Consider the following 12,479-nt stretch of genomic DNA (forward strand, 5'->3'; position numbering starts at 1 on the left):
TAACACTGGCTGGAGAGAGCACAGAGCACAGCAGTGTGAGGAGAATACATAACACTGGCTGGAGAGAGCACAGCAGTGTGAGGAGAATACATAAAACTGGCTGGAGAGAGCACAGCAGTGTGAGGAGAATACATAACACTGGCTGGAGAGAGCACAGAGCACAGCAGTGGGAGGAGAATACATAACACTGGCTGGAGAGAGCACAGAGCACAGCAGTGTGAGGAGAATACATAACACTGGCTGGAGAGAGCACAGGGCACAGCAGTGTGAGGAGAATACATAACACTGGCTGGAGAGAGCACAGCAGTGTGAGGAGAATACATAACACGGGGTGAAGTCTGTATGGTCACATCCCTTTAAGCAGTAGCTGTCACTTTAACACCCCTTGTGCAGAGTCTCTACAGATACAGATGATACATTTTGTATTGTGACTTCCATTAATCCAGAACATCCGATAATCCGGCGCTTCTCCCATTTCCTGTCTGGATTGTTGGTGATTAATTTCTGCTGCCACAAAGTCTCAACTAAAACCCGATAAACGAATATTAAAAATTAAACCGCGGCTTTGATGGAAGGCGCACATCAGCGATGGCATGAAATGATGCGAGTGCGCGGCGCCCTCCCCCGGGACGTCCCACGAGTTGCGTTTGGAGGGCGGGGGAGGGGGTGAGGAGCTCGTCTGATATTGTCTAATTGTTAATCAGAGGATAGAGGCATCCGGCGGTAACAGAACGCAGCGGCGCGTTAATCACCTGATCCGGCGTCTGCAAATGTCCTTACAGGAGCCAAATTGTTCATTACAGCGCGAGACGCAGCTCCTCCGAAGACGCATGATAGATGCGCAAAATTAATTCCAAATTATAAGAATGGGATTAATGAGGACGGAGACCCCCACGGGGCGCAAACTTTTCATTGCTCTTACTTTTAACTACGTTACACGGAGAGAAGATGGAAACAAATAAGAAAACTGCGCAGTCACCAGGGGGCGACAGGAGCGGCCAGAGGGAATGACCCCCAATCCGAAATATCAGTCCTATGTAACACCACAGATAACACAGTGATATCTCTGAGTACAGATCATGTAGGAGATGTGTCCTGCAGTCCTATGTAACACCACAGATAACACAGTGATATCTCTGAGTACAGATCATGTAGTAGATGTGACCTGCAGTCCTATGTAACACCACAGATAACACAGTGATATCTCTCTGAGTACAGATCATGTAGTAGATGTGTCCTGCAGTCCTATGTAACACCACAGATAACACAGTGATATCTCTCTGAGTACAGATCATGTAGTAGATGTGTCCTGCAGTCCTATGTAACACCACAGATAACACAGTGATATCTCTCTGAGTACAGATCATGTAGTAGATGTGTCTTGCAGTCCTATGTAACACCACAGATAACACAGTGATATCTCTGAGTACAGATCATGTAGGAGATGTGTCCTGCAGTCCTATGTAACACCACAGATAACACAGTGATATCTCTCTGAGTACAGATCATGTAGTAGATGTGTCCTGCAGTCCTATGTAACACCACAGATAACACAGTGATATCTCTCTGAGTACAGATCATGTAGTAGATGTGTCCTGCAGTCCTATGTAACACCACAGATAACACAGTGATATCTCTGAGTACAGATCATGTAGTAGATGTGTCCTGCAGTCCTATGTAACACCACAGATAACACAGTGATATATCTGAGTACAGATCATGTAGTAGATGTGTCCTGCAGTCCTATGTAACACCACAGATAACACAGTGATATCTCTGAGTACAGATCATGTAGTAGATGTGACCTGCAGTCCTATGTAACACCACAGATAACACAGTGATATCTCCCTGAGTACAGATCATGTAGTAGATGTGACCTGCAGTCCTATGTAACACCACAGGAAATACAGTGATATCTCTCTGAGTACAGATCATGTAGTAGATGTGTCCTGCAGTCCTATGTAACACCACAGATAACACAGTGATATCTCTCTGAGTACAGATCATGTAGTAGATGTGTCCTGCAGTCCTATGTAACACCACAGATAACACAGTGATATCTCTCTGAGTACAGATCATGTAGTAGATGTGTCCTGCAGTCCTATGTAACACCACAGATAACACAGTGATATCTCTCTGAGTACAGATCATGTAGTAGATGTGACCTGCAGTCCTATGTAACACCACAGATAACACAGTGATATCTCTCTGAGTACAGATCATGTAGTAGATGTGACCTGCAGTCCTATGTAACACCACAGATAACACAGTGATATCTCTGAGTACAGATCATGTAGTAGATGTGTCCTGCAGTCCTATGTAACTCCACAGATAACACAGTGATATCTCCCTGAGTACAGATCATGTAGTAGATGTGACCTGCAGTCCTATGTAACACCACAGATAACACAGTGATATCTCTGAGTACAGATCATGTAGTAGATGTGACCTGCAGTCCTATGTAACACCACAGATAACACAGTGATATCTCTGAGTACAGATCATGTAGTAGATGTGTCCTGCAGTCCTATGTAACACCACAGATAGCACAGTGATATCTCTGAGTACAGATCATGTAGTAGATGTGACCTGCAGTCCTATGTAACACCACAGATAACACAGTGATATCTCTCTGAGTACAGATCATGTAGTAGATGTGTCCTGCAGTCCTATGTAACACCACAGATAACACAGTGATATCTCTGAGTACAGGTCATGTAGTAGATGTCTCCTGCAGTCCTATGTAACACCACAGATAACACAGTGATATCTCCCTGAGTACAGATCATGTAGTAGATGTGTCCTGCAGTCCTATGTAACACCACAGATAACACAGTGATATCTCTCTGAGTACAGATCATGTAGTAGATGTGTCCTGCAGTCCTATGTAACACCACAGATAACACAGTGATATCTCTCTGAGTACAGATCATGTAGTAGATGTGTCCTGCAGTCCTATGTAACACCACAGATAACACAGTGATATCTCTCTGAGTACAGATCATGTAGTAGATGTGTCTTGCAGTCCTATGTAACACCACAGATAACACAGTGATATCTCTGAGTACAGATCATGTAGGAGATGTGTCCTGCAGTCCTATGTAACACCACAGATAACACAGTGATATCTCTCTGAGTACAGATCATGTAGTAGATGTGTCCTGCAGTCCTATGTAACACCACAGATAACACAGTGATATCTCTCTGAGTACAGATCATGTAGTAGATGTGTCCTGCAGTCCTATGTAACACCACAGATAACACAGTGATATCTCTGAGTACAGATCATGTAGTAGATGTGTCCTGCAGTCCTATGTAACACCACAGATAACACAGTGATATATCTGAGTACAGATCATGTAGTAGATGTGTCCTGCAGTCCTATGTAACACCACAGATAACACAGTGATATCTCTGAGTACAGATCATGTAGTAGATGTGACCTGCAGTCCTATGTAACACCACAGATAACACAGTGATATCTCCCTGAGTACAGATCATGTAGTAGATGTGACCTGCAGTCCTATGTAACACCACAGGAAATACAGTGATATCTCTCTGAGTACAGATCATGTAGTAGATGTGTCCTGCAGTCCTATGTAACACCACAGATAACACAGTGATATCTCTCTGAGTACAGATCATGTAGTAGATGTGTCCTGCAGTCCTATGTAACACCACAGATAACACAGTGATATCTCTCTGAGTACAGATCATGTAGTAGATGTGTCCTGCAGTCCTATGTAACACCACAGATAACACAGTGATATCTCTCTGAGTACAGATCATGTAGTAGATGTGACCTGCAGTCCTATGTAACACCACAGATAACACAGTGATATCTCTCTGAGTACAGATCATGTAGTAGATGTGACCTGCAGTCCTATGTAACACCACAGATAACACAGTGATATCTCTGAGTACAGATCATGTAGTAGATGTGTCCTGCAGTCCTATGTAACTCCACAGATAACACAGTGATATCTCCCTGAGTACAGATCATGTAGTAGATGGGACCTGCAGTCCTATGTAACACCACAGATAACACAGTGATATCTCTCTGAGTACAGATCATGTAGTAGATGTGTCCTGCAGTCCTATGTAACACCACAGATAACACAGTGATATCTCTCTGAGTACAGATCATGTAGTAGATGTGACCTGCAGTCCTATGTAACACCACAGATAACACAGTGATATCTCTGAGTACAGATCATGTAGTAGATGTGTCCTGCAGTCCTATGTAACTCCACAGATAACACAGTGATATCTCCCTGAGTACAGATCATGTAGTAGATGTGACCTGCAGTCCTATGTAACACCACAGATAACACAGTGATATCTCTGAGTACAGATCATGTAGTAGATGTGACCTGCAGTCCTATGTAACACCACAGATAACACAGTGATATCTCTGAGTACAGATCATGTAGTAGATGTGTCCTGCAGTCCTATGTAACACCACAGATAGCACAGTGATATCTCTGAGTACAGATCATGTAGTAGATGTGACCTGCAGTCCTATGTAACACCACAGATAACACAGTGATATCTCTCTGAGTACAGATCATGTAGTAGATGTGTCCTGCAGTCCTATGTAACACCACAGATAACACAGTGATATCTCTGAGTACAGATCATGTAGTAGATGTCTCCTGCAGTCCTATGTAACACCACAGATAACACAGTGATATCTCTCTGAGTACAGATCATGTAGTAGATGTGTCCTGCAGTCCTATGTAACACCACAGATAACACAGTGATATCTCTGAGTACAGGTCATGTAGTAGATGTCTCCTGCAGTCCTATGTAACACCACAGATAACACAGTGATATCTCTCTGAGTACAGATCATGTAGTAGATGTGTCCTGCAGTCCTATGTAACACCACAGATAACACAGTGATATCTCTGAGTACAGATCTTGTAGTAGATGTGTCCTGCAGTCCTATGTAACACCACAGATAACACAGTGATATCTCTGAGTACAGATCATGTAGTAGATGTGTCCAGCAGTCCTATGTAACACCACAGATAACACAGTGATTTCTCTGAGTACAGATCATGTAGTAGATGTGTCCTGCAGTCCTATGTAACACCACAGATAATACAGTGATATATCTGAGTACAGATCATGTAGTAGATGCGTCCTGCAGTCCTATGTAACACCACAGATAATACAGTGATATATCTGAGTACAGATCATGTAGTAGATGCATCCTGCAGTCCTATGTAACACCACAGATAACACAGTGATATCTCTGAGTACAGATCATGTAGTAGATGTGTCCTGCAGTCCTATGTAACACCACAGATAACACAGTGATATCTCTGAGTACAGATCATGTAGTAGATGTGTCCTGCAGTCCTATGTAACACCACAGATAACACAGTGATATCTCTCTGAGTACAGATCATGTAGTAGATGTCACCTGCAGTCCTATGTAACACCACAGATAACACAGTGATATCTCTGAGTACAGATCATGTAGTAGATGTGTCCTGCAGTCCTATGTAACACCACAGATAACACAGTGATATCTCTGAGTACAGATCATGTAGTAAATGTGTCCTGCAGTCCTATGTAACACCACAGATAACACAGTGATATCTCTGAGTACAGATCATGTAGTAGATGTCTCCTGCAGTCCTATGTAACACCACAGATAACACAGTGATATCTCTCTGAGTACAGATCATGTAGTAGATGTGTCCTGCAGTCCTATGTAACACCACAGATAACACAGTGATGTCTCTGAGTACAGGTCATGTAGTAGATGTGTCCTGCAGTCCTATGTAACACCACAGATAACACAGTGATATCTCTCTGAGTACAGATCATGTAATAGATGTGACCTGCAGTCCTATGTAACACTACAGATAACACAGTGATATCTCTGAGTACAGATCATGTAGTAGATGTGTCCTGCAGTCCTATGTAACACCACAGATAACACAGTGATATCTCTCTGAGTACAGATCATGTAGTAGATGTCACCTGCAGTCCTATGTAACACCACAGATAACACAGTGATATCTCTGAGTACAGATCATGTAGTAGATGTGTCCTGCAGTCCCATGTAACACCACAGATAACACAGTGATATCTCTCTGAGTACAGATCATGTAGTAGATGTGTCCTGCAGTCCTATGTAACACCACAGATAACACAGTGATATCTCTGAGTACAGATCATGTAGTAGATGTCTCCTGCAGTCCTATGTAACACCACAGATAACACAGTGATGTCTCTGAGTACAGGTCATGTAGTAGATGTGTCCTGCAGTCCTATGTAACACCACAGATAACACAGTGATATCTCTCTGAGTACAGATCATGTAGTAGATGTGTCCTGCAGTCCTATGTAACACCACAGATAACACAGTGATATCTCTCTGAGTACAGATCATGTAGTAGATGTGTCCTGCAGTCCTATGTAACACCACAGATAACACAGTGATATCTCTGAGTACAGATCATGTAGTAGATGTGTCCTGCAGTCCTATGTAACACCACAGATAACACAGTGATATCTCTGAGTACAGATCATGTAGTAGATGTGTCCTGCAGTCCTATGTAACACCACAGATAACACAGTGATATCTCTCTGAGTACAGATCATGTAGTAGATGTGTCCTGCAGTCCTATGTAACACCACAGATAACACAGTGATATCTCTCTGAGTACAGATCATGTAGTAGATGTGTCCTGCAGTCCTATGTAACACCACAGATAACACAGTGATATCTCTGAGTACAGATCATGTAGTAGATGTGTCCTGCAGTCCTATGTAACACCACAGATAACACAGTGATATCTCTGAGTACAGGCCATGTAGTAGATGTGACAGGGTCTCCTCGGGGTCCGGTGTCTCCTTCAGGATACTGTATACATTAGTTACATGCCATTTTGTCACTGCAGCCCCCCGGCCCCCCAGCTCTGTGCTGCACATGTGGTTGCTGTGTATGAGGCGGCGGAGCTGGTAACATGTGGCGGCGGTGGCCGGGGGGCGCTCTAATCCCCCTACATTTATGTAGTGTCTGGGTTCTGCTGCAGCCGTGTGTGCGGGGGGCTACAGAGACCCCTGAGGACGGCAGCTCCACTACAGGCACAAAATAACTGAGTTTATATAAAAATTTTACAACTTCCTAACAGACTTTGTAATCCGCCTCACCACAAAATATTACCGCAATACAGAACCTAAGATCTACCGCCATACACTGGGGATGTATATATACCACCGCCATACACTGGGGATGTATATATACCACCGCCATACACTGGGGATGTATATATACCACCGCCATACACTGGGGATGTATATATACCACCGCCATACACTGGGGATATATATATACCACCGCCATACACTGGGGATATATATATACAACCGCCATACACTGGGGATATATATATACAACCGCCATACACTGGGGATATATATATACCACCGCCATACACTGGGGATATATATATACCACCGCCATACACTGGGGATGTATATATACCACCGCCATACACTGGGGATATATATATACCACCGCCATACACTGGGGATATATATATACCACCGCCATACACTGGGGATATATATATACCACCGCCATACACTGGGGATATATATATACCACCGCCATACACTGGGAATATATATATACCACCGCCATACACTGGGGATATATTTATACCACCGCCATACACTGGGAATATATATATACCACCGCCATACCCTGGGAATATATATATACCACCGCCATACCCTGGGGATATATATATACCACCGCCATACCCTGGGGATATATATATACCACCGCCATACCCTGGGGATATATATATACCACCGCCATACACTGGGGATATATATATACCACCGCCATACACTGGGGATATATATATACCACCGCCATACACTGGGGATATATATATACCACCGCCATACACTGGGGATATATATATACCACCGCCATACCCTGGGGATATATATATACCACCGCCATACACTGGGGATATATATATACCACCGCCATACACTGGGGATATATATACCACCGCCATACACTGGGAATATATATATACCACCGCCATACACTGGGGATATATATATACCACCGCCATACACTGGGAATATATATATACCACCGCCATACACTGGGGATATATATATACCACCGCCATACACTGGGAATATATATATACCACCGCCATACACTGGGGATATATATATACCACCGCCATACACTGGGGATATATATATACCACCGCCATACACTGGGGATATATATATACCACCGCCATACACTGGGGATATATATATACCACCGCCATACACTGTGAATATATATATACCACCGCCATACACTGGGGATATATATATACCACCGCCATACACTGGGGATATATATATACCACCGCCATACACTGGGAATATATATATACCACCGCCATACCCTGGGGATATATATATACCACCGCCATACACTGGGGATATATATATACCACCGCCATACACTGGGGATATATATATACCACCGCCATACACTGGGGATATATATATACCACCGCCATACACTGGGGATATATATATACCACCGCCATACACTGGGGATATATATATACCACCGCCATACACTGGGGATATATATATACCACCGCCATACACTGGGGATATATATATACCACCGCCATACACTGGGGATATATATATACCACCGCCATACACTGTGAATATATATACCACCGCCATACACTGGGGATATATATATACCACCGCCATACACTGGGGATATATATATACCACCGCCATACCCTGGGGATATATATATACCACCGCCATACACTGGGGATATATATACCACCGCCATACACTGGGGATATATATATACCACCGCCATACACTGGGGATATATATATACCACCGCCATACCCTGGGGATATATATATACCACCGCCATACACTGTGAATATATATACCACCGCCATACACTGGGGATATATATATACCACCGCCATACACTGGGGATATATATATACCACCGCCATACACTGGGGATATATATATACCACCGCCATACCCTGGGGATATATATATACCACCGCCATACACTGTGAATATATATACCACCGCCATACACTGGGGATATATATATACCACCGCCATACACTGGGGATATATATATACCACCGCCATACACTGGGGATATATATATACCACCGCCATACACTGGGAATATATATATACCACCGCCATACCCTGGGGATATATATATACCACCGCCATACACTGGGGATATATATATACCACCGCCATACACTGGGGATATATATATACCACCGCCATACACTGGGGATATATATATACCACCGCCATACACTGGGAATATATATATACCACCGCCATACACTGGGAATATATATATACCACCGCCATACACTGGGGATATATATATACCACCTCCATACACTGGGGATATATATATACCACCTCCATACACTGGGGAATGTATATAATGCCACCTTATACTGGGAATATATACTACCACATACTTCAGGGTCTATATAATACTGCCAAATCCTACTGTCACCCAGTGACTTTTTGTGTAAAGTGTAAGATAAAGCTGCCATAGTGTGCACTGCAGGAAGAGGCAGACATTACAGGGGGGGGGGGAATTAGATGTGGCCCCTCTTCTGCCCCTCTTCCTCCTGTGAAATAAACATAAAGAATTTTGCTGCCAATGAAAAAAAAACCTTCTCTACCACAAAGAGCAGAGGAAGCGTTTCAGTGTTTCCTGCAGAGCCCGTGTCATAGTCCGGGGGGGCGCACAATGTCTGGCGAAGGCTCAAACCCTCCCGATTTTCTTTTCAATATTTTATAGTTGTGACTGTGGTGACCTTCCTGCTGGCACCCAATGCCCCGGGACGTACAAGAAAGTCTCATCAACATCTCTGCTGCCTGTCAGGGAATGGATACTTTCACTGTGTACTGCAAGGATCACACACCAATACCTCCGCTATAAAGTGCACAGATCCTACTGCAACATCCCCCACCGGGGCCTAGCCTTTTCTCGGGGCCTGGAGTCAGCCGGGGCCCGCGGTACCGGAGTGGCTGGCGGTTGCGGCCTAAGCACGCTATTGTCACGGTGCTTGGTACGGGGGGAACCGGAGGGCTGTCCTACAGCCTGGCAGGTCTCCAGCAGGGTGGTGTTGGCAAGAAATGATGAGGGAGAGGCTGCTGTAGCGGATCTCCCTGGGGCAACCCTTTGGTGTCTAGAGTATAAGTCTCTGTGTGGTGGACAGGGTGCCTGTGATGGTGACAGCCGTAGTAGCAGGGACCAGACGGAGGCAGAGGTTGAACAAAAACAACTTACAGTTCTTTATTGGAACCGACAGCAACGTGCCTTAACAGAGTGATGGAGTGCTGAGATGTAGTTGGAGGGAGCCACAGGATGTAGAGCGCCAGCCTGGATGCAGAGGGCAGGCTGGGAGGTAGCTGTGTCCTAATAGGAAGCTTCAGCTTTATCCTAAAGTGCTTCAGGTATCACCCTTGAAGGTAGGATGATACCCCTTTCCTCTCTCTCTGTCTAACTCTAAGCTGTACTCAGTCTGACTTGTTCAGACTCCCTGGTCTGACTGACTACACTGCTCTTCAGACTCTCTGGTCTGACTGGAACTGAGCTCTAGAACTTTCCTGAACAGGGGTTTTGTTACTCCCACTGGTCAGGTGGTGGCTACTCCTCCAATTACCTCTCAGCTCACAGAAACAGAGTGTAACACATGTGATTGGCTGACACATATTACATCACAGGAAACAATTAACTCCTGCCTTACCAGGCAGGGTCTACCACTGCAGAGTTCATCTGTGTCATCTAGTGACATGCTGTGAGGCTAATCAGACCCTACACAGGCTGCAAGCTACATGGTGGGACGTATTCGCAACCACTCCTCTGCCTTGCATCAGCGAGGGTGTTGCACTACCACCACACAGAGCTCAGACACCACCGCCACAGACAGACTATGGCCATCTCCCCATACTCCCCCTGTCCAAACTATGGCCGTCGCCCCATACTCCCCCTGTCCAGACTATGGCCCCCGCCCCATACTCCCCCTGTCCAGACTATGGCCGTCGCCCCATACTCCCCCTGTCCAGACTATGGCCGTCGCCCCATACTCCCCCTCTCCAGACTATGGCCGTCGCCCCACACCTCACCTATCTAGACTATAACCATAGCCCCATACCCAAGCTATGGCCGTCAGACTGGACTGTGATGACCGAAATGTTTTATTTAAATTGTTTGTTTTATTGGGGCTCATTTACTAAGGGTCCGCGGACCGCACTATCGTCGGAGCATCCAACGATTTCTGATGTGCACTGCATTTAGAAGGCCTTTTTGTCGCACGTGATCAGATTTTTCCGGCTTTCACGCAACACAAATCGGGGACGGGCCGTTGGACGATACGACTTATTCGGACAATGCGCAGGATTTAACATTCAAAATTGCGTCGCAAGCCCAAGCACTTACATGCACTGGGAAGAAGAAGGTGAACTCCGGCGGATCTGAGCGGGGAAGCGACACATGCAGGATATCAGGTGCACAATCTTAGTGAATCGCGGCAGCCCCGAATCCTCGTCGGACAACGCACCTCGGGGATCGCGACGTACAGGTAAGTAAATCTGCCCCATTGACTTTTGGGAGTGTGTGTGGGGGGGTATCTTTTGGGGCACATTTACCTAGGACTTTGCACTTTCTTTTAGGTATAAACTGCTTGCACAGGTATTTAAGAAGTATCTGTGCCGCTATTGTGTCACACGTGACCCTTTTGTGGCGCAGCTGCACTAGGCACCATGCGACACAAATTAGGGGCCGTTCCTGCGCTCAGTTGGACTGTGCGCCAGAATTATCATACAAAGTCTGTTGCACGCCCTATGTTAAAGGTGCAACACAAAAAGATGGTGAATCTGGCGCACTGAGCATTTTACACGGGCAGAACACTTTTAGTGCAGTTTCCCACAGAATTAGTAAATGTGCCCCAATATATATGTGTCCCCTGCTATTATATTCAGATCACAGATAACAGGGATCTTATGGTAACATCTTCCCTGCATGTCCATTAACCCCCTGTGCTCCGGGAATCCAGTTCAATTCAGGGGATCCCCCTGCAGACACAGCTCTGTATTGAGGGGCTGCTGAGATTTGGAATGATAATATCGGCCCCGTCACAGTACAGCTTCAACCAATCACTGGCCTCGGGCTACAAAGAGAATCACAGATTGAAACATTCGATATAAACATTGCAGACATTAACCCTTCACAGGCACAAAATCTTGGAGGCGTAATACCTTTTTTTATGGCATTAGATCGCAGTATAGGACAGCAGAAGGGGAAGATTATAGTGATTAGAGAAAGATCTCCTAGAATTGGCATAACAGAACTGGCCACTCTCCATCAGCTCGTTAGGAGGCTAATTGGAACTAGCTTTTCTTAA

The sequence above is a fragment of the Engystomops pustulosus genome, chromosome 9, assembly GCF_040894005.1.
Source record: "Engystomops pustulosus chromosome 9, aEngPut4.maternal, whole genome shotgun sequence".
Classification (NCBI taxonomy): domain Eukaryota; kingdom Metazoa; phylum Chordata; class Amphibia; order Anura; family Leptodactylidae; genus Engystomops; species Engystomops pustulosus.